The sequence below is a fragment of the Colletes latitarsis genome, chromosome 4 (assembly GCF_051014445.1).
Source record: "Colletes latitarsis isolate SP2378_abdomen chromosome 4, iyColLati1, whole genome shotgun sequence".
Taxonomy (NCBI): Eukaryota; Metazoa; Arthropoda; class Insecta; order Hymenoptera; family Colletidae; genus Colletes; species Colletes latitarsis.
In genome coordinates, this window is record NC_135137.1 from 40,135,746 (window position 1) to 40,154,738 (window position 18,993).

An 18,993-nucleotide genomic window follows, 5' to 3' on the forward strand; every position below is an offset into this window, starting at 1 on the left:
AAAAATTCGTACAGACTCTTGCTAGGGTGCCCGAAAGGGTTGATATGCACCGTTCCATTCGAGCCCAGCGTTTGCAGCCCCGAAAAGAAGGGACCAATCGATCCCCTGGAAAGTGTGTCAAGATCGACAGACTGGAATCCGTGGGTATTTGGCAGAACCAAATTTTCCAGGCGTCCACGTACCTTGTCCGCGTCTACTGCTTCCAATCGTTATCCCAAATATATCTGTTCTGATCAACGATGGGCCTCGGTGCGTTGACGGACCCCTTCATAAGTGTCCCTCGCGACTTCACTAGGCGTCACTATGCGGGCTGACAGTGCACGCGTTTCCCCGACGGTCGTGCACGAACCGAGATTTGCTATGGACGACGAACCGGATGTACCGTTGGACGAGGATTCCGATGTTCCGCAGGGTCGAGGACAAAGATCACGACGATCGTCTCGCGAATCACCAAAAGATCGTCGCTCGTCGACGGGTTCACACGCGACGACGGGCGGGGGAGAGCGGTTCCAGAAGCCGGCGTCTTTGCGCTTGTACGAATTACTGAAGCTACCTGTCGAAAGAGCTTGTCTTTTATACGCTCGAGGTGACAAGGCGCGATAAGGCCGGCTCCCCAAGTTTACATGCGGCTGGGCTTCCTCGTTCTCGGTCGTAGCACCCGTACCGCGTCACATTCGATAATTGCAAGCTATTCCACGAAACGAGATCGAGTCCTCGATGGATCGATACCCGATGCAACGATCGACACCGTCTCGAAATCCGTATCCACCTTCGCGCAAACGATTCCGCGAACCGAGCCATTAAACCAGAGCCCTGTTGATCTTTTTCCGTGTCGCGTTTATTTTCGTTGATGCAACGAACGAGATTGTCTCGTCCAAGAGATAATGGCTCGAATAGGTTTGAAAAACCCAGTTGGATCGTATGCGTTGCAGAGTGAAACTGATTCGTGCTCGTTTAAGAAATAAGGAAACTTATTTACGTGAAATTAATGGGAAAACCGCGACGGACGTTTCGAAACACCCTTGAAATCGCGATCGTTTTCCTCAATCGTCGTTAGACATCTGTAATTCGAACGCGAGTCACGATCGCGACGTGAAAAGCTCGACGAAGATTCGCGAATCGAAGAAACGACTAGGGAATACCATTCTTCCGTTAACGAGATTGTACGTAAACTTATAAATGAACAGACACGCTTTGATCGTTTCTCAATCGTGTCCTCTTCTGCAAAGAGTATCTCGTTACAGGAAAGACGATCGACGCGATCGCGAAGGAGCTGTGATTGAAGGGGATCTTCTACTCTGTAATCCAGAAATAATTGATTTCTCTTTGAGTGCAGAAATCCTAGTATTGTTTATCAATTTTACAAAATAAGTTTAAAAATACACAGGACGACGGTAGTTATTGCAACGATGCGGTTCGAGGAACATGTTTATTTAATAGATTGATATTTCTTTACGAGAAAAAGTGCACGGTCCCTCGAAACGTGTGTAAATAACTATGGAAAGTTTCAAGGGCCTATTGTTCGTAGCGTTCGCGTAAAAAATTCAAGAAGAAATACGTTTTTTACGGGTTCTAGAGTAGCGGATCCTTTTAACGGGGATAGCGGGTCGCGTAAAAATTCGAGGTTGAAAAGCGACGCGCCACCTTAAAGGAGACCGACCACTGCATCCGCTGCGGCAACGGAGCTGCTTCCAAAAAACTGCAAACTATCTCATGGTTGCACATGTTTCTAAGTACCGCACGACACTCCGCATCCAAGTGGAAAGGTTTTGCCATCGTTGCTTCGAGATCCGCGACATTTTGCGACAAAAACGGATGAAATAACGGTTGAATACGATCTCCTCCGTTCCCTGGAGCAAACCTTTGCAAAGTTATCGTGTACATCGCAATGAGTAACAAATAGAACGAACAATATAAAATAAAACACGTGCCCTGATCGTCCCAGTTTTCATAAACACAGAGCAAACAGAAAAAATAACCCAGACCCTCTCTAAATCTGACCCCGAACCTCCCAAGACCTCGAAGCGAAGGTTAGAAATTCGGAGCACAGAGGCTGCCATAACTCGAGGGCAAGGTCAAACGGGCCACGTGTTCACTCGAACTCCCATCGTCGTGCTTTACATCCGGTTCCAATCACTGGCCAAGTACACATCGCGAAAGATCCCGTATAGTCTGCACATGGACGGAAACGCGTCGATCGTTGCGTAATGGCCGAGGTCCGATCGGGGATCGATCGATCGCGGGTAAACGTCACTCGATCGTTCCTCGTACCGTCCCGTAACGACGCGAAGCGCCACCATAAGAGCTCGATGTAAGAGCGCGGCTGCGCGTGCGTGTCGTTTGGTGGCATTGACCTTGAAATTTCCGGGGTACCAAGGTCACGGAGGGGCGAAATTTCGCGAACGCGCGCGACACCAGGACGGAACAGGAAGCCCAGACGCGAACCGGAAGCCCGTCTCGAGGACCTTCTCGGGGGTGATCCCGGAAGAGCGTTTGCGACAAACTCACGGCTGCTGCGAGCACCGGTTTCTCTCGTCGGGTTTTCGTGGACCGCGATGCTTAGTAGCTTTCGAACGACTGACGCAACGGTGCCTCGGCGTCCAGACGCTTACGCAACGACGCCGTGTCCCCTCTTTTTCATCCCCTCGGACTGAAAGGGACGGCGACGTCGGCTAACGGCGTCGAGCGAGCGGACGCGCCACGGTATAGGCAGAGATCGGAAGCAAGCCAGCGGGAACCGGTGCTAACCGGATATCGTAGAAATTCTGGGAACGAGCCGCCTGGCACGCCGAGGCGTCGCGACGCCCCTGAGGATCGAACGATGACGTACGCGGACCGCGGAGGCTTTTTCGTGACCCGATGACGTACTTCGAGACCCTCTGACGCTCGCGTCCCGCGGAACCGTCCGTCGCCATGTTATTTTCCATCTTGACGAGCGCCAAAACGGTGCTCGTTGCCAAACAATCTTTTATCTTTAGACGCGCCGAGTTCAGCCGTCGATCCGTTTCGGTTGCACGCGGGGACCCGATATCCGGCGATCGATCGCGACACCGGACAAAACAAAAGTAGCAAACATTCTGAGGGAAGACTGACGTCCGCGGCCGGATAGACGGCCCCTGCGAACCGTAAATACGAAAGCGCAGGCTTGGCACGAGATAAATGTGGGTTGCTGGAGCGCATCGCGTACAAACAGACTGCCGCTGGCTCTCTGATGAATGGATATAATCCGACCGATTTATCAGACACCGGTTTCCGGCCAGATTAAATCGCTCCTTTATCGAACCTAACTCCTTCCAAATCCCTGGGAAAACTTCCTCCCCTAATATTCGTACCGATCACGGCGGTGCCTTGGATATTGGTCGAGGTTCGGGACAGAGATTGGCCAAACTTGCCGAGCGATAGATCTTCCGGGAAATCAAGATAAGCTTATTTATTTCACGCTGATTTTGGATTGCTAAGTCTAATGTCGCAGATAACGACTGGCTGGTATATCGATGAACAAAACTGCAGGTCTGGTTACGTCGAGAATGACCTTTGGATCAGGCTCCCACGGCGATATCTACGGTAGACGCGATACGAAACGGCCGGGAGATCAGCTTGCCTTTGATTAGAGGAATTCGCGATAAAAATCGCGGTATCGGTTATGGGTTCTGCTGACAAAGGAAGTCCACGGTCAAAAACACACAACAACCACTCAGAGTGTCAATTTTCGAGATTTACGAACGAATCTGAAACGAATGTAGAGTCTTTCGTTCGTTTTTCGCGAGTAAAATTTTACGGAGTACGCCGCCATTGATTGTTCGCCGTCTCGTCGACTGTGTGGACGCGTCGCGATTTCGGCCACTGCAGAATGCAGATACATCAGCTGCAACGAGATCGACCTCAGCGTCGCGGTAGGCACACTGACCCATTTTCGATGCCAGGGAATTTTACAAGGACGCTCCAAACAAGACGCCGCGGATTAAAAGCTCCTTCGCGACGAGAAACGTCGTCATTTTTGGCCACATTTGGAAACATTTCTGGCCCAGACGCCATATTTTCGGTAAAGAATTTTTTTCTCGAAAGTGCGTAGGATTTCGGGGGTATATCTATTCACCAAAAATGATTGTAATGGACCCCTGCAACTGACAATAATTTTTTTAGGACGATTTGAAACCTTCCATTTTCGCCGAAAACTTTAGGCGCCTACTGAATTTTTTTCTCGAAAGTGCGTAGGAATTCGGGGGTATATCTATTCACCAAAAATGATTGTAATGGACCCCTGCGACTGAAAATAATTTTTTTAGGACGATTTGAAATTTTTTTAAATAAATCAAACCCATACGAAATTGCATCAATTTCCAGATGACTCGAGAATCGGTGATAATGGCAACTACCTTGACGCTATGATACTCCTGCACCAATGCGGATAACCGTCGACTAATAAAGCTGCGTAAACCAGCCGACGAGGATAATCGGCTAGCGAACAAGACCTCCAACCAACGGCAATTAACCACCGGTGAGTAAACGACGCTTATGAGACCGTAGACTGAACAATCTGTCAGTGATCCCGGAAGTGGAGGAGCGGAAGACTTGATCCTAACGATCGAGCGCTGTAGCGCTGGACGAAACGATAGGACACCCGACACGTTTGCGCGCCTCGCATATTTAGACGAAAGTGTACGCTTCGCACACAATCTACACTTTCAACGTCTTCTTCGAGGCTAACGAGACCAATATTCTATTCTAATAAAGTTACAGAGCTCGTAAATCTAATTTGCAACCATACGAACTTATATTCCAATTAAAAGAACGTGATTGCTTTCGATAAAAATGGCCACGTGTTTCGCGTACGTGGGAGGACAGAAATCATGGCCCAGGGTACGAAATCGTCTCGAAAGGCCAGTTGATCGTTACCGTAATACACGGTAGTGCCAGGAATCAGAATGGAAAACTAGGGAGCAACCGGAGGGGGGAATCCCGGAGACGCAAATGCGAGAAAGGCCAGTCACCTCGAAACTAGAAGACCCGAACCGTCCCTCGCGTCTCTCCGGACGCCCGTAATAGTTCAGTGGAATTTAATCGAGACGGCAATTGTTTCCTATTAACAGTTATGAAAGCACTCCGACAACCTCTGAACCCCCTTTGAACCGTCTCCGACGCTCAAGCCGTACATGTGCCCCGGACAGCCATTTTAATTGGAATCCATTCGAGAAGATCGTGGCCGCGCAATGGAGTTCGAATCACCCGAAAATTGGTGGCGAGCACGCGGGGACCAAAATACGGCGTTCCTGCGTTTCCGCGCGGAGCATTTTCCTATTCCAGATTCTGGATTCGAACCCTCCCGACGCTTTGCGCGAGTCCGAGAATAGAAACTCCGACGGAGCTTCCACGAACAGAAACCGAGACGTAGATTAAGAAACAACGAAAGAGCATCGAACGACGAACAGATGATTCGTAAAATATTAACGCACGAAGATGGGGTCCGATTCAATACTAAACAAAATTATACAGATTATTATACAGATAATTTCGAGGGTGGAAAGAGGGGCAGAACGTCGAATGGCGAATAAAAGAAGGCTGGCGAGGACTATCTGGGAAGATAGGGCGAGTGTTTGTAGCAAGGATCGCTTAATAACATCAAGATGCAACGTCCCGAGCAAGCCCTTCCCCTTTCCTCGCCGCCTTAATCTACGTTTTGCTTCCGAGCACCGCAGCCTCGGCGTTCTTTGGCCCTCCATTTCCTGGGGAATATTTTCTCCGGGCTGGGGCCGTGCACGCGAGAGCGGACGAGACCCTGTACAACACCCTGAGCAGTCCATTTAACGAGAACCGGTCGGAAACCCCCCGGTGGAAATTCTCTCGGACCGAAAGGCTACGACGCTGGAAAAAGATAAAAGCGACGGAATATCGCGGCGAAACGGCGGGACTTGCGGAAATTACGATTTTAATATCTCCCTGTTTGTACCCCGTTGAAAAACGAGCGATAAGATACCGCCTCCACGACGATTCGCGGAGACTTACGGGCACTCGAGCGCCTCCGTCCCTTTTCTTTCAATCGCGGAAAACTAGTTTCACGGTCCGATTGAAACGACCGTCCACCGCGAATGGTCGCGTGCTGCCAGTACAATAGGATAATTTGTAATCGCTTCGGAAGATTGCTCGAAACTGTGACTGACGCTCGTAATTTATATAACGCCGATTCGGCCATTAATAATCGCGATTTACCGCGGGGACGCTCGTTATTTATGGCCACATTAATTAACGCTGAATCAATGTTGCCATTTTCCATTCCTTTTTACTCGGTCGATAAAACGTTTCTACGCGAATCGTAACGATACTCGATTCGAATTTAATAACAAGATTTGTATGACTACGAGAACTCGAGAGTCGTTCCTTTTTTTCAGCAGAAAAATAATGCATTCTCTCTCCGCCGCGAAAACGCAACGCGAAAGCCAAACATCCACGGCGGTTATTATTTTTCACGACCCCTGCAGCTCGTTACGGTGGTTTCAATGTTTCAGAATTTCAATCTCAGACTCGAAAAGGCTCGCCGGGAGTTTCTACTTATGCGGCTTAATAGTAAGTACGAGCAGAACGCTAAAAGTTCCTGCGAGCAACCGGGTCACGAAACGCGCCTCCCCCCCCCCTGGCAAACGAAATCGAAATCCCGGCCAGAAATTTTCATCCGCGGACCGACCACTCTTTCCAATTAGCGTCCCCGCAAATTGCGTGCGCGTCGCGCGAATTTAAGGAAGGATATTCCAAGAAAATCGACTACAGCTTCCGAGGTACAATTTTAAAAAAAATAGTATTTTCTCCCGCACCGCCATTAATTTGTAGCGTGAATTGGGAATCGTCGCAGAGAAATTATGAGTCTCCCCGTCCGCTGTTTTACATTCGATTTTATTTTCAAGAGACAACCCCTGTCCCTCGTTTGGGTTCCCTGTTTTCTTGTTTTTGTTACGGTTTTTACCCGCGGGCTGTACAGGTCGCCCATAAATCGCGAGGCGAGGGTTAACGCGATTCAGCGCGCCGGAGTCTTCGAAAAGAGTTCGCCAGGAGGCGAAAACGAGAAACAAAACAGCCCTCGGGACTCGGTCGAGAACACTGGAAAGGCGCAGGGGCGGAAACGCGACGCGGAGGAACGGGGGTCGAACAATTTTTCACGCTCCGTCGTTTCAAAGACGCGCATCGCGTTCCACGCTCGTTTAATTCCTCGCGAGGGAAAACGGAGAATCGCCGGGGAATTTTTTTAACCCCCTAACAGCGACGATGCGCTCTCGAGGCTCCCTTGCTGTCAAAGGTGACGAGAGTTCCTTTCAAAATGGCAATCGTACTAGTTTATTTGAAACTTTTGGCGTTTGGTTTGTCAGAATATTTTACGCTGCGTCAAATTTTACAACTTCAGGAATATAAAATAAAATATACGTACACAAAATTTTATACGGTTTCAAATATATTTTTCTCGTTTCGCCACCGGTAGGTTTGTGAATATTTTATTCTTATTTTTGCAGAAAATTCTGTGGCTCGTAAGAGACGATCGACCGTGAAACGTCAGCGCCATTTTGATCGATCCGTCGAAGAAGCCGTCGTATCGATCGCTCGCGAGGACATCGGTGCGTTTAAAACGATTCCGAGGGGGTAATCAGCGTGAATTATTCAAACGAAGTCAACGCACGGCACCGTCGACGTCGACGTAGACAAAAATAGAAATCCGAGGCGGCCCCGACGTCCGTCGCGTAGCCATTCTTGAACGATCAGCCGTCGAAACTCGACCTCGGGACCTCGAACTCGACGACGGTTCTTCTATCGATGACATCCGACACATCTTCGAGCCGCGATCGAACCCTGAGCGCATTCCGCGACGAAATGAAATCATGACACTTGACTACGCGTCGCGCGCGTCCAGTTCAGATCGATTGAACGCTGGCGATCCGTCTCGGGTCGAGTTCCCATTGACACTGTTCGACCGGGGATCGCGCTGATTCGTGGAAAAAATCCGCCATCCTCCGATGGGAAAATCGACGTTGCGCAATTCGCGGTCAACCATGGATTATTGCAAACGTTGCACCGTTTTATTAATTACCGTGGACCCTACGAGTGGAATCTTAAAGCTAAACCTGAGAGAGCTCCGCGATTGGGAACCTTGGAAATGGCTATAATCGACAGTGAAGTATTCCGAAAGTTTGCGTGTCGCATAAAGAAATAGGGAAACCATTCATGACGCACGGTAATTGCATCGTCGAGGCTCGTACACGTAGGATAGTCGGTGGGTGGCGAGGAGGGAGCAACGTCTGTGTTTCCTCTCCATTAAATAAACTCGATGCTTCCGAAAATACGGCCGAGTACGTTTTCAGCGAGGATTTCGTAAACCGTGCTCGAGTAAATCAGAAATAGACCGAACAACGAGATTCGCTCGGCTGTATCGCCACCGGTCTCGTGGTTGACCCCGAAAAATTTATCGAGCAAACTATCGCGGGCTCTGTAATTTTCCCATTCTACGTGCGCGGACGCACACCGACGCTCGAATACCTGATACGATAATAGAATAAATTAAACAAAAACAACGCGGTCCGTGTTTTGTTACTGTTTGACGCAGCCGGATGCCGAGCAACAACGTGGAAACACAAACACGCGCGAATAAATAGATCGCGAATAGAACGATGACGTAAATTATTCGGGATAAAGGAAAACAGACACCAATGAGAGTTCTACGAACGATATTACTCGCTGCTTAAAGAATGGCGACTCCTTTACGAGTGTTTTCTTACCCTCTGTCGATTCTGTTACTAAGTAGAGTTTCTCAACCTGAGTGAGAACCATTGTTTAATTTCGCCAATTTTTCGGTGAAATTAAAAAATTTCAAATCATTCTGGAAAAATTATTTTCGGTTGCGGGGATCAATTACGATCATTTTTGGTCATTACATATACCCCTAAAATCCTATCCACTTTCGAGAAAAAAATTCGAGAAGGTGTGAAATTTTTAGATGAAATTAAAAAATGTCAAATCATACTAAAAAAATTATATATAGTTACAAGGGTCAATTATAATCATTTTTGGTTATTAGACATATACCCGGAATCCTACGCATTTTCGAGAAAAAAATTCCTTTCCGAAAACATAATATGAGGTCAGAAATGGTTCCCCGAAATTTCATGCGTATCTTTCAAACATCGTAACTCCCAAACAGATAGGAGGATTTTAATGTTTCAAAGTGCAAACAACCCCTATTTACACCCTGTATATCGCCCCGTAAGAGTACGAGCTCTTCTCTTTGGATATTTTCAAAATTAATATTCGAATCACTCCCGATAAATTTTATTTCTTTAACGAGTGTATTCGATCCTAATTTCCATGAACATTCGTTCACTGCTCGAGCCTCGGCGAGCATTCCGATCCCAAGAGTCGTTTTATTATAAAATCGGTGAGCACTTCGATCGACAAAGTTGTTTTATTGCCACCCCGCGGCTGATCTTACTTGGAAAGTTCGATTAGACTCTGCCCACGACACGCGCGAGTATCCCTGTTCGTCTAGTTGGGGGGCCGCGGCAATTAACAAGTAATAATTAGTGCCGCCGATAGGGAATGCAAGGCAGCGAACGCGCAGCCCGGCGATCGGTTGCTGGCGGCGCAGTTCTTGGATTAAAAATAGCAAGGGTTGAATACGTGACAAATCGATCGATAAGGGTCTGGAGTGGTTGATAAAAATGTCCAGTTTTTCATTTTGGATTCTATAACGATGCTCGCGCTTTTGTAACGTACCGCGGTGGCAGTTTATCTTCTTTCGGGATTTATTGACGGATTACAACGGTGAAAAATAGCGGCAATGAAAACGGACGAATTGATGGTCGGCGATATTTTACCGCCTTGTTTAACCCGCATCCGACGAAAATTATTGTCGTCGTCGCGAAACTAACACGCTCGATCGAGACTTCACAAAGTGTGCGCACATTCCTCGGGGACGCGTTCGCCTGCTATTATTCCCCTTTCAACCAAGCGCCCCGAACAATCGTAACTTCAGACACCCCGGTGGAAACAAACGGGCAACGGTTCCGCGTTTCGAACAAACGCGAGATCGAGTGAAATGCGCGCGATAAACCGTGAAACGGAAAACGTGTCGTGTTTCTAGTTCGCGTTTTGCACGATCGTAAGAATACGCGCGAAAAGGGATAAAAACAAGCAGGAATATTCCCGTGTTCGAAAGCAGACTGCGCCCGTGGAACTGTTTCGTCGGACACGCTCGCGTAAAATCGGACGCGCGCGTAATTAAATGGCGCCATTCGCGGCGTCCGCGAGCTCGATCCTTTTTTTCCATCCCCCCCCGTGCTGGGTGGTTGGAGGGTGAATCGCCGCGGGTACATCTATTACTTCCGAACCGATTAATGCCGGTCTCGCGGACCGCATCGCCGCTAATTATTCTTCGTCGGGCGCGGGTTAATCGCGCGCGCAGGGCGGAAAACGCGGGGGCGACTGGCAGAGAGATATGGAAAACCGCTGACGCGCGCCAGTTTTCCACGTGGTCGGGTCCTCCCCCCGCTCTCGGCTTCGTTTGCCTTTCGAATCGGGGCCCCGACCTCGTTTTCCCTCCGCGTTTATTGTCCCCGCGGTCTTTCCACGACGTTCCCTAAACAGCGAAGAAATAAACACCGTCCGATTCTTTCGTGGAAGAATAAACAGCGAACGCGCGCAACATCGTCCGTGGAACATGGTTCCGGGAAACTGGACGTGATGTTAACTACGTTAATTAGATATTTTATCTTGAATCGAGCAACGTATCCGTTGCCCGGGGCCGTGGAATATAAACCGTGTTTACGTTGGAATATCATTTCGACGTTCCTGCAACGAGCCAGTTACGACCACGTGCAAAACAACCCCGCGCCTGCAGATGTTCCGCGGTTATGCTCGCGTTGCGGTTCATTGGCCGTCAAACTTTTCATTCGTCGGTTGGAAGTGCTATCGCGCTAATACCGCAGTTGCTAATTGCGCCGTTTTAATAAAGGAACGATCGCTGGCGTGTTTTCGACGCTCTTAATCCTTTCAGTGCCTACGCGGAAGCCGGGATATCGATCTTCGGCAAAAATAACGCGATATTTTGACGTTTGCTATTCCCGAACGGTGAGTAATAGAAAAGTTTGGACGGATCTCGGAGTTATTTCGGTACGATGAATCTTCGCGTCGCGTAGACGGAGCCTGCGAGAGCGGAAGCGTCGACTAATAACGACGGAAGTCCCGAGACTTCGACGCGACAGATCCATCGGGATCGATAGGGACGCCGTTCTTGCGGCGCGTCGAACCGCTCGTTCGTGGTTCTCCTTCGATTCATAACGATATCAATCATTTCACGCAGCTTCAAAGGGGAATCACGGCGAACGACCGGTTTCCCTTCGACGAAACAACAAACCGCTCGAACCAGAGGCTCGCAGAGTATCAAACTTCTTCCTGGTCGATCGCTAACAACAACGAAACTCAATTATCCGCCGCCTCCAGGCTATTCTAATAACTATAACTTTCTCGATGGCGAGCTAGATAAGACGTTGTGCTCCGGGAACGTGTGGAATTCACGCCGGAATTCCGTGGTCGCTCAAATTAACCAATGAATCAGCCAGAAGCACTGGCGGATCGTGAACGCGCTATGTACGTGTACATAAGTTTCACGAGCGGGGCTCGTGTCATCCGGAAGATCCATTTAGAAACCGCAACTGACTTGCTCGACTCCCTCGACTCTCCCTCTCCGTCTCTCTGCGTCTCTCTTTCACGCCATATTGAATTCGAATTGCAACTACAACCAAGGAATCGCTCCTTGATCCGACCATTCCACTTACGCAAGAGTCGCAGTTTTATTTTTGAATACTCGTTGACGTGGGAGGCTCGCAAAAATATCTAAACTACGGTATCGTGAACAGAGGAACGTTTGAAATCGAATCGACACGAGTCGGGTTCGTTAATTATAATTAATAGCGATAGTTCGGGGATGGGTCGGCCTCAATTCGTCACGAAACGTTCGCGTAATTGCCAACTGCGTCCGCATTGATATCAATTGTGTGCTGCAACGGAAGCCACGTGACATTTTTTCGGGTGATTAATGCTCTTTTTCGCAACATTTTTGCATCGTTCCCCGCTCTTGACAAGCGTTTCAAAAACACTGAACGGGTTTTCTCTGCGTTTTGCAAAGCGATATTTACGCGCGACAGAGATTGAGAAAACTGTTGTCCAGATAAAAATTTCGAACGACGAATAAAACATAAACACTCGTTAAATAAAATGACAGAATGCAAATTTGAATTTACGGATTCGCGTTGGTGTTTATCGATTATCGATCGTTCGAGTTAAATCTTCGCCCGTCTCTGACGCGAAAACTAGTCTCCTACTTACCATGTTGAAGAAAATCTGCCGATGTCGGCTGTCGAGTAGTAGGAAACGCAACGATACAAAATTTCTCTTATGATATACAGATTCGTTCGATAATTTCTCTCTTTCTTTTTCCCTTTCAAGCGGTCCCTCTCGCTCTTTTTCTCATTCGTGGAAGAGAAATACTGCGTAAAAAATATCACTGGTTTACTTTGGCTTGTCCACTATCGCTTTGCGAATACTATAAGTGCTGAAAACCTAAAAAAAAAACCTGCAAAAAGAAATTCTCTATTAGTGAAACTCTGAAACACTCTGCACGTCTATCCAAATAAAAGTTTGACCAATTCTGGTGATAATTGATAGAGAAGTCGCGAAGTATTTTGAAACACAGATGTCTCGCTAAAAATATCCAGCAATTTATCAGATGGGAATCTAGACGATGCCACGATGGCAGTGACGCTTGCAAGTTGAAACAGAGTTGTCGCTAAACGATGACAAACTGCCCTCAACTAAGCTCGACGTTAAGCAACATTTAGAGGAAGGTCTCTCGCCATTTGCCCCGAACACATATTGCAACAGAACGCGATAGCATCACGGCGCGTGAAATACGAACGAATATATTCTTAGCCTATCTTCTCGCGATTTTCCCCGTTTCGAATATCCATTTTTCAGCTGAAATCTCCACTGGTCCAAGAGGCCACGATTTCCACCACGATCCGAAATCGAAGATACCGAGGATAAATAATGAAAATTCGTGAAAATCCCACCTATCATATAAATTATTCTACTTATCAGTCTTTCTAACGTTTCTCGTTATTAGTAATGTATACAAGATTCAACCTACCTAGAAAACACCCAACAAATCTTCTTCAAAGACTAACTCTGTGCCCGTTATATAGATCCCTACGTATTATTAACCAAAACAGTTAGAAAAAAAGCAGAGACTTGTCACTTCCGCAACGGAGACGAATAATCGACACCCCCGTAAAAGTACACGCGGAAACGAGCGTTTGTAAATTGACGATGGCGCCGCGGCGATCGCGCGAGGACGATTGTCGTAACCATAATCGGTCGGGCAGCGACTGCTTTCACCGCGATTAGCGATTACGTGCCGCGAGGAATCGAGAAAAATCCAATCCCTCTTTCTCAACGTCTCCGTCGTGCAGTTTAGAAAGTCTCTTGCTGGATGTACCTGTCCGTCGAAGTGCGGTCTCGCTGGCTCTCGACGCGCGAGCTCAAAGCTGCATCGATTAATCTCTGGCCGTATTGCAAAGAATACGCATCTCCCGCGCGGAGCAGACGTCCCTGTTCTCAACACCCTTCCGTCAAAAGCTCTCTAAGATCGGGCCTGGAACGAACTCTGGACACATCGAATCTGAAAGATCGACGACGTGAAACGAACCGTACGAACATCGTCGAGCGTGAGACTCACCTGCGCGTGGAAATCGAACATCCCTCGTGGTCTACGTGAAAGAGGAGATCGGTTCGCGAACTGACCATAGCTCGGCCAGTCGTCCTCTGTAATCGATCCCCGTGAATCGTTCGTTTAACGATCGCTGCGACGAAGACGCTTCGCGCAACAAAGCTTCGCAGAATTCCTCGACTCTCGAAACTCCCTTCAACGGAATATTCCTTTTCCCTAAACCGTCTATAAGTATTCTCGTATATTGATCATCTTGTTGTTGGTGTTTCCAATGAACCTCCTCTGCTTCACCATGTGGCCGCTCGTCGATCTAACCTGTTTGAAACATCGGTTTAATCCGTTTTTTTATTTCGAAACGTTCGACGCTGCCGTCGTCTGACGTAATCGCTCGGGAATCGTTACGGTCGTTCTAATTAATTTATGTGCCGTTTATGCGAGCCGCGCGGCGTCTCTGAATCCGATCATTTAACCGAGGCTAAATGAGCGCGCCTCGGACGCAGAACCTAGCAGGGCGTTTTATTGGACTTAATTCGACGAACCGCTTTAATTCGATCCGGAGACTCGGCTCGCGAGATGACGCGCGCACGTGGCGCGTTACGATCCAAGAATCGATCGCGTTTTTCCGACAAACGGGAACAAACCGATCGCAGCGTGCATAAACGTCGCGAACAACCGAAACTTTCAGATTAAAAACGCTGCCAGGTCCTAGCGAACTGTCAACGCGAAACTGGTACATCAGAAAATTCCGAGGCGAAAACTGGCGCATAACGGTCGATTCGTACTCACACTCATCGGGTACGGGCTGTGTTATCACGCTAGCAGCTTGAAACTTCGCTAAACGGCCTCTAGCTGCTGACCCTGGTAGCCATTAACGAGCTCGAAAACCTACATAAACAGAAGAATTCCAGTATCAATAAACCGTAATACGCGAAATATTGCTTTTACGCAATATTTATCATCGCGAACGTAAACTTCCAATCTCCAAAACGTGACACCCGCGTTCTGACGCTCGGGACGCGAGGCGTTAAGTGCCGCGAATGCGTTCTCAAACGTAGGAACGTGACTTTGCTCAATTTAAAGATCACCGACTGATTAACGCTTCCCCATGTACATATTTTTCGTTGGAAACGAATCCATTACGAAACGTTTAGAACCCGAAACCCCAATTGACCCTTTCTGGACGGTGCTGGTAGTCGCTATAAATTAATTGAAACTGATTTTAAAGGTCTCGATCGAAAATCAAGTGTTTTCTTTAAGGTTTGAAAATTTGAAATAAATTTAAAATTTTGAACGTCTTCCCAAGGCGTTGTTCGCAAATTTTATTCGAGGTGGGTCATATTCGCGGCGTCGCGACGCGATTGTCGGTATCAATCATGCGAAATCCCGTTGCTTGCCACCTCGAGGCTGTGTTCGAAACTTTCCCTAGCGCGACGGGCGACAGGAACGAAGAAAAAAGGAAATGGAGTTTTGGTGCACCAGCTCGAGCGAATTTCTGTTTTTCCTACGAGCGTGGAGGAACTCCGACGGTGCCTCGGGCCGCTGAAATACACGATGGAGGTGCGTCTAGACATCGAGAATCTTTCAAAGAGCTCCGCGAAGACCTTCTTTTTGGGGGAAACCGGAGCCCGTGGAACTGGAATTTTCAAACACTCGCCTCTATCGGGGACCATTTAGCCTCCTAACGAGACGGAACCACCCGTTTTTAATCAGAACTTTGCCCCTCTTCTTTTAATCGCACCGTCGAGTATTTGGGACTCTTATCTTTCGAAAATACGTCGCGATCGAGAAGATTGCTCCGAGGAAACGCGACTCTCTGTCTTTCGAGGCTCCGAAACTTCCGGAATTAATTTTGTTACGCGAGATTTTGGAGTTCTCGGGAGTCTGGATTATTTTCTTTCGAAAATAACGTCTTCGCGGAATCACAAATTGCATCGAAAACAGAAGGAGAACCAATAATTTTCCAATTGAAATACTAAGAACCGAAGCACTCGATTATCACGCAATATTTCCAAGTACCTTCACGAGTGCACAATGAAAGCTAATCAACAATCTAGAAAAAGACTCGTTGCAATCAGCGTTAATCTTATCCGAATGTTTACACGCATTACTAGAATGAAAAAACTGAATTGATTGTGCAACGATGAAGCAACAACACACTTCCGGTTAGAACAGCAACGTCGAAGACTCCGAGGAGGCAAGCGAAATGTCCACAGCACCGATTTCGTGAAGTCGTCGTCGAAATTTCGGGTCGCGGACAATTATTATCGAGCAACGACAAACTGTAACTGGCTTCCTGGCTCGTTATCATATCATTTCATAATAAATTGTACCGCTACTTGACCTTCCTTGCCGTTCGATCGACCGAGCGCGCGACCACGGAACGGCTACCACGACGAAACTCGCGGTTCTGATCCAACACACGAGCGGATCGTTCCCTCTAAGAACAGGACAATAAATTCCATGAAAGTTCGAGTTAACGCGAGTACGTCGACCTCGGCTGCGATCGATCGTGTATCTCCGGGCTGTGTGCTTAAAGGTGCATGCACACCAATCGAAGCTTTCGTTGCAACGCGATTGATCCAAACACGCGACCACTGCAGCCCCAACAGAGACGCGTTCACCGTTTCGTTTATTTATTTTTCACATAAGAAACTACCAACTGATAGAGAAGACATATTGAAATTGTTACGAGGAAGAGTACGTAAACGAATGGCCTGCAATCTCTCGATCCAAAGATCACGAATATGTTTTTCTTCAGGAAGGATCTCTCATCTTTTCGAATTAGGGGAAGAAAAGTGTGAAATGTCTCTTCTCGACTCCGAGTATCAGAACGAACGAGCCATAGTTAGCGTTTGAATTTCGCTCCTAATTGCAGCTATCAATATCGCTAAGGTGTTGCAGCCACGTTCGCGATAATACTCCTTGAAACGATGGCCCTTAATCGACGTTCCTCTGAACATGAGCGTTCCGCGAACTTGTTGCGAGTCTTCCGCGAAATTATGAAACGGCACACTAGCTCGGGAAACTATGCTCGAACGAACTTTAGCGTAAATGCGCAGCGCGCAGTTTATAAGACAGACACGATGCAAGTTGCATTTTCGAGCGAACTACTGTGCAAAGATCGCGAATTGTCGACAAATCTAATTGGTTGCGTAGTTGTTGGCTAACGAGGGAAATTTGAGAAAAATATTGTTGAGAAATCGATGCGTTAAACGAGATGATTATTCACTTGTTAGAAACGCAAGAATGAACCATTATTATTTGGCCTTTATTCGATTTTATTGTTCCCGACAAATAGGTCAGCCTGCATCCAATTATTGCTGCAGTGCGAATTTTGGGGAATCCGATTACCGGTATATCTTGGTATTTCGTAATTATAATAATTATATTCGAGTGAAATGATATCGAAACTATTTATTTCCACCGATTAAATGCTGCAGAAATGCAAACGTTAATCGTTTCAATTAATCTCTGTGATATGGAACGTTTTACTCTTCGTTGATGTGCTTTTGTACGTTTTTTGGAAATCAAATTGCCCAACTCCGATGCGTGGGTTTAAGCTTCAGACTTCCCGCGATGTCAAACGACCGGAATTTTAAGATCTGTACGCGAACGACGTTTCGCAAACATTGCAGTTTGCGTTAAAAAGGACCGACGTTGCTGAAACTCGAAATGAAACGCGAAGACGAACGCGCTGCGTCGCGACAGAAACCGTATTATTACGGGGCGAATATTATTGTTAACTATTCGCGCGAATAAAGCAAACTGTTCCGCGAACTTCGAATACGCGCGACGCGCGTGCACACCTGGAAACGCAATGCATTTAACGATGGCGAACAGGATCGATAAACCGTGCAAATTCAAGGCAAGAAACGAATCGTTCGAAAGCACCGAGTCGACTAAACCGCCAGGATATTCTCCGCTTGTTTTCTGGTCGCAGCACGAACATATACAGGGTGTTCGGCCACCCCTGGGAAAAATTTTAATAGAGGATTCTAGAGGCCAAAATAAGACGAAAATCAAGAATACCAATTTGTCGATGGAGGCTTCATTAAAAAGTTATTAGCAATTAAATTCAAAAATTTCAAATCGTTCTGGAAAAATTATTTTCGGTTGCGGGGGTCAATTACAAGCATTTTTGGTCAACAGACATACCCCCGAAATCCTACTCAGTTTCGAGAAAAAAATTCCTTACCGAAAATCTAATTTCTGGCCAGAAATGTCTGCCCGAATTTTCATGCGAATCTTTAAAACGTCATAACTTCTGAATGGATTGGACGATTTTAATGTTCAAAAAGCCAAACGACGCGTATTTTAGTGTAGAATATGTAGCAAATATAAAAATATTCGAAAAGTTGATCCTTGACCCCGCAAAAAAAGAAAAACCCCATAAAAATGGTCCAATTTTCAAACAGCCATAACTCCTACGATAGTGAATATATTTCAATGAAACATTTTTCTGAGGTAGAGCTCAGGGGGACCTACAAAAAAGTATTAGACAACTTTTCTGTAGGACGTCAAATAAAATTATCAAAAATGAAAAACGAATTTTTAAGAAAAATCGACAGGGAGTAGTAGGTGCCTAAATTTTTCGACGAAAAAAAAAATTTTTAATTGTTCTAAAAAAATTATTTCTAGCTAGGGGGGTTAATTCCAACCATTTTTTGTCATTATACATACCCCCAAAATCTTGCGCATTTTTGAGAAAAAAATTCAATACGGTCGGAACTTTAAACGTTAATAACTGTTTAACGAAGCCTCCATCAACAAATTGGTATTCTTGATTTTCGTCTTATTTTGGTCTCTAGAATCCCCCATTAAAATTTTTCCCAGGATTGGCCGAACACCCTGTATACACGAAGCCCAAATTATAGAGATTGACCTTCCACGTGTAGTAGGCTTCGTGGCAGGACGCTTTTAGGACTATCGGATCGATCTACAGAAAAGTTGCATGATATTATTATATTAAAAAAACTGGATAACAGTTTTGAAATGGTAGACTTTGATTCCATCGAGCTCCCGTTCGATTCAATAATTCTACAAAGGGTTAGTAGCGTGATAAAATGAAAGTTTTGAAAAGGTCTCCAGAGATCGGTAGAGATCGGATTCGACGAAAATAGAGAGATCGAGCGACGAGCGACACGTGTCGTTTGGCCTCGTCGTTTTAACACCCGTTTAGTCCAACGGTAATTGATGCCACCTTTTGGGAAAGGCGCTTATCGAAATGTCCGCGGTTG

The 18,993-nt window shown here is 46.8% G+C and overlaps 1 protein-coding gene across 6 annotated transcripts in view; it reads right to left on the minus strand.

Moving 5' to 3' along the window:
* The window catches only part of Mdr49 (Multi drug resistance 49), a 66,708-nt gene that overhangs the window by 37,031 nt on the left and 10,684 nt on the right, over nt 1-18,993 (minus strand). For 4 of the 6 annotated variants that reach the window (XM_076763956.1, XM_076763958.1, XM_076763954.1 and 1 more), the window contains exons 2-5: nt 14,543-14,641; nt 13,766-14,071; nt 13,526-13,708; nt 12,358-12,604 (exon numbers count right to left, since the gene is read on the minus strand). The gene's annotated coding sequence lies outside the window, so the exon portion shown is untranslated. Of the gene's footprint in view, nt 1-182; nt 554-2,508; nt 2,665-12,357; nt 12,605-13,525; nt 13,709-13,765; nt 14,072-14,542; nt 14,642-18,993 lie in introns of those variants that run through there. The other 2 variants (XM_076763962.1, XM_076763957.1) reach the window with 1 other exon arrangement.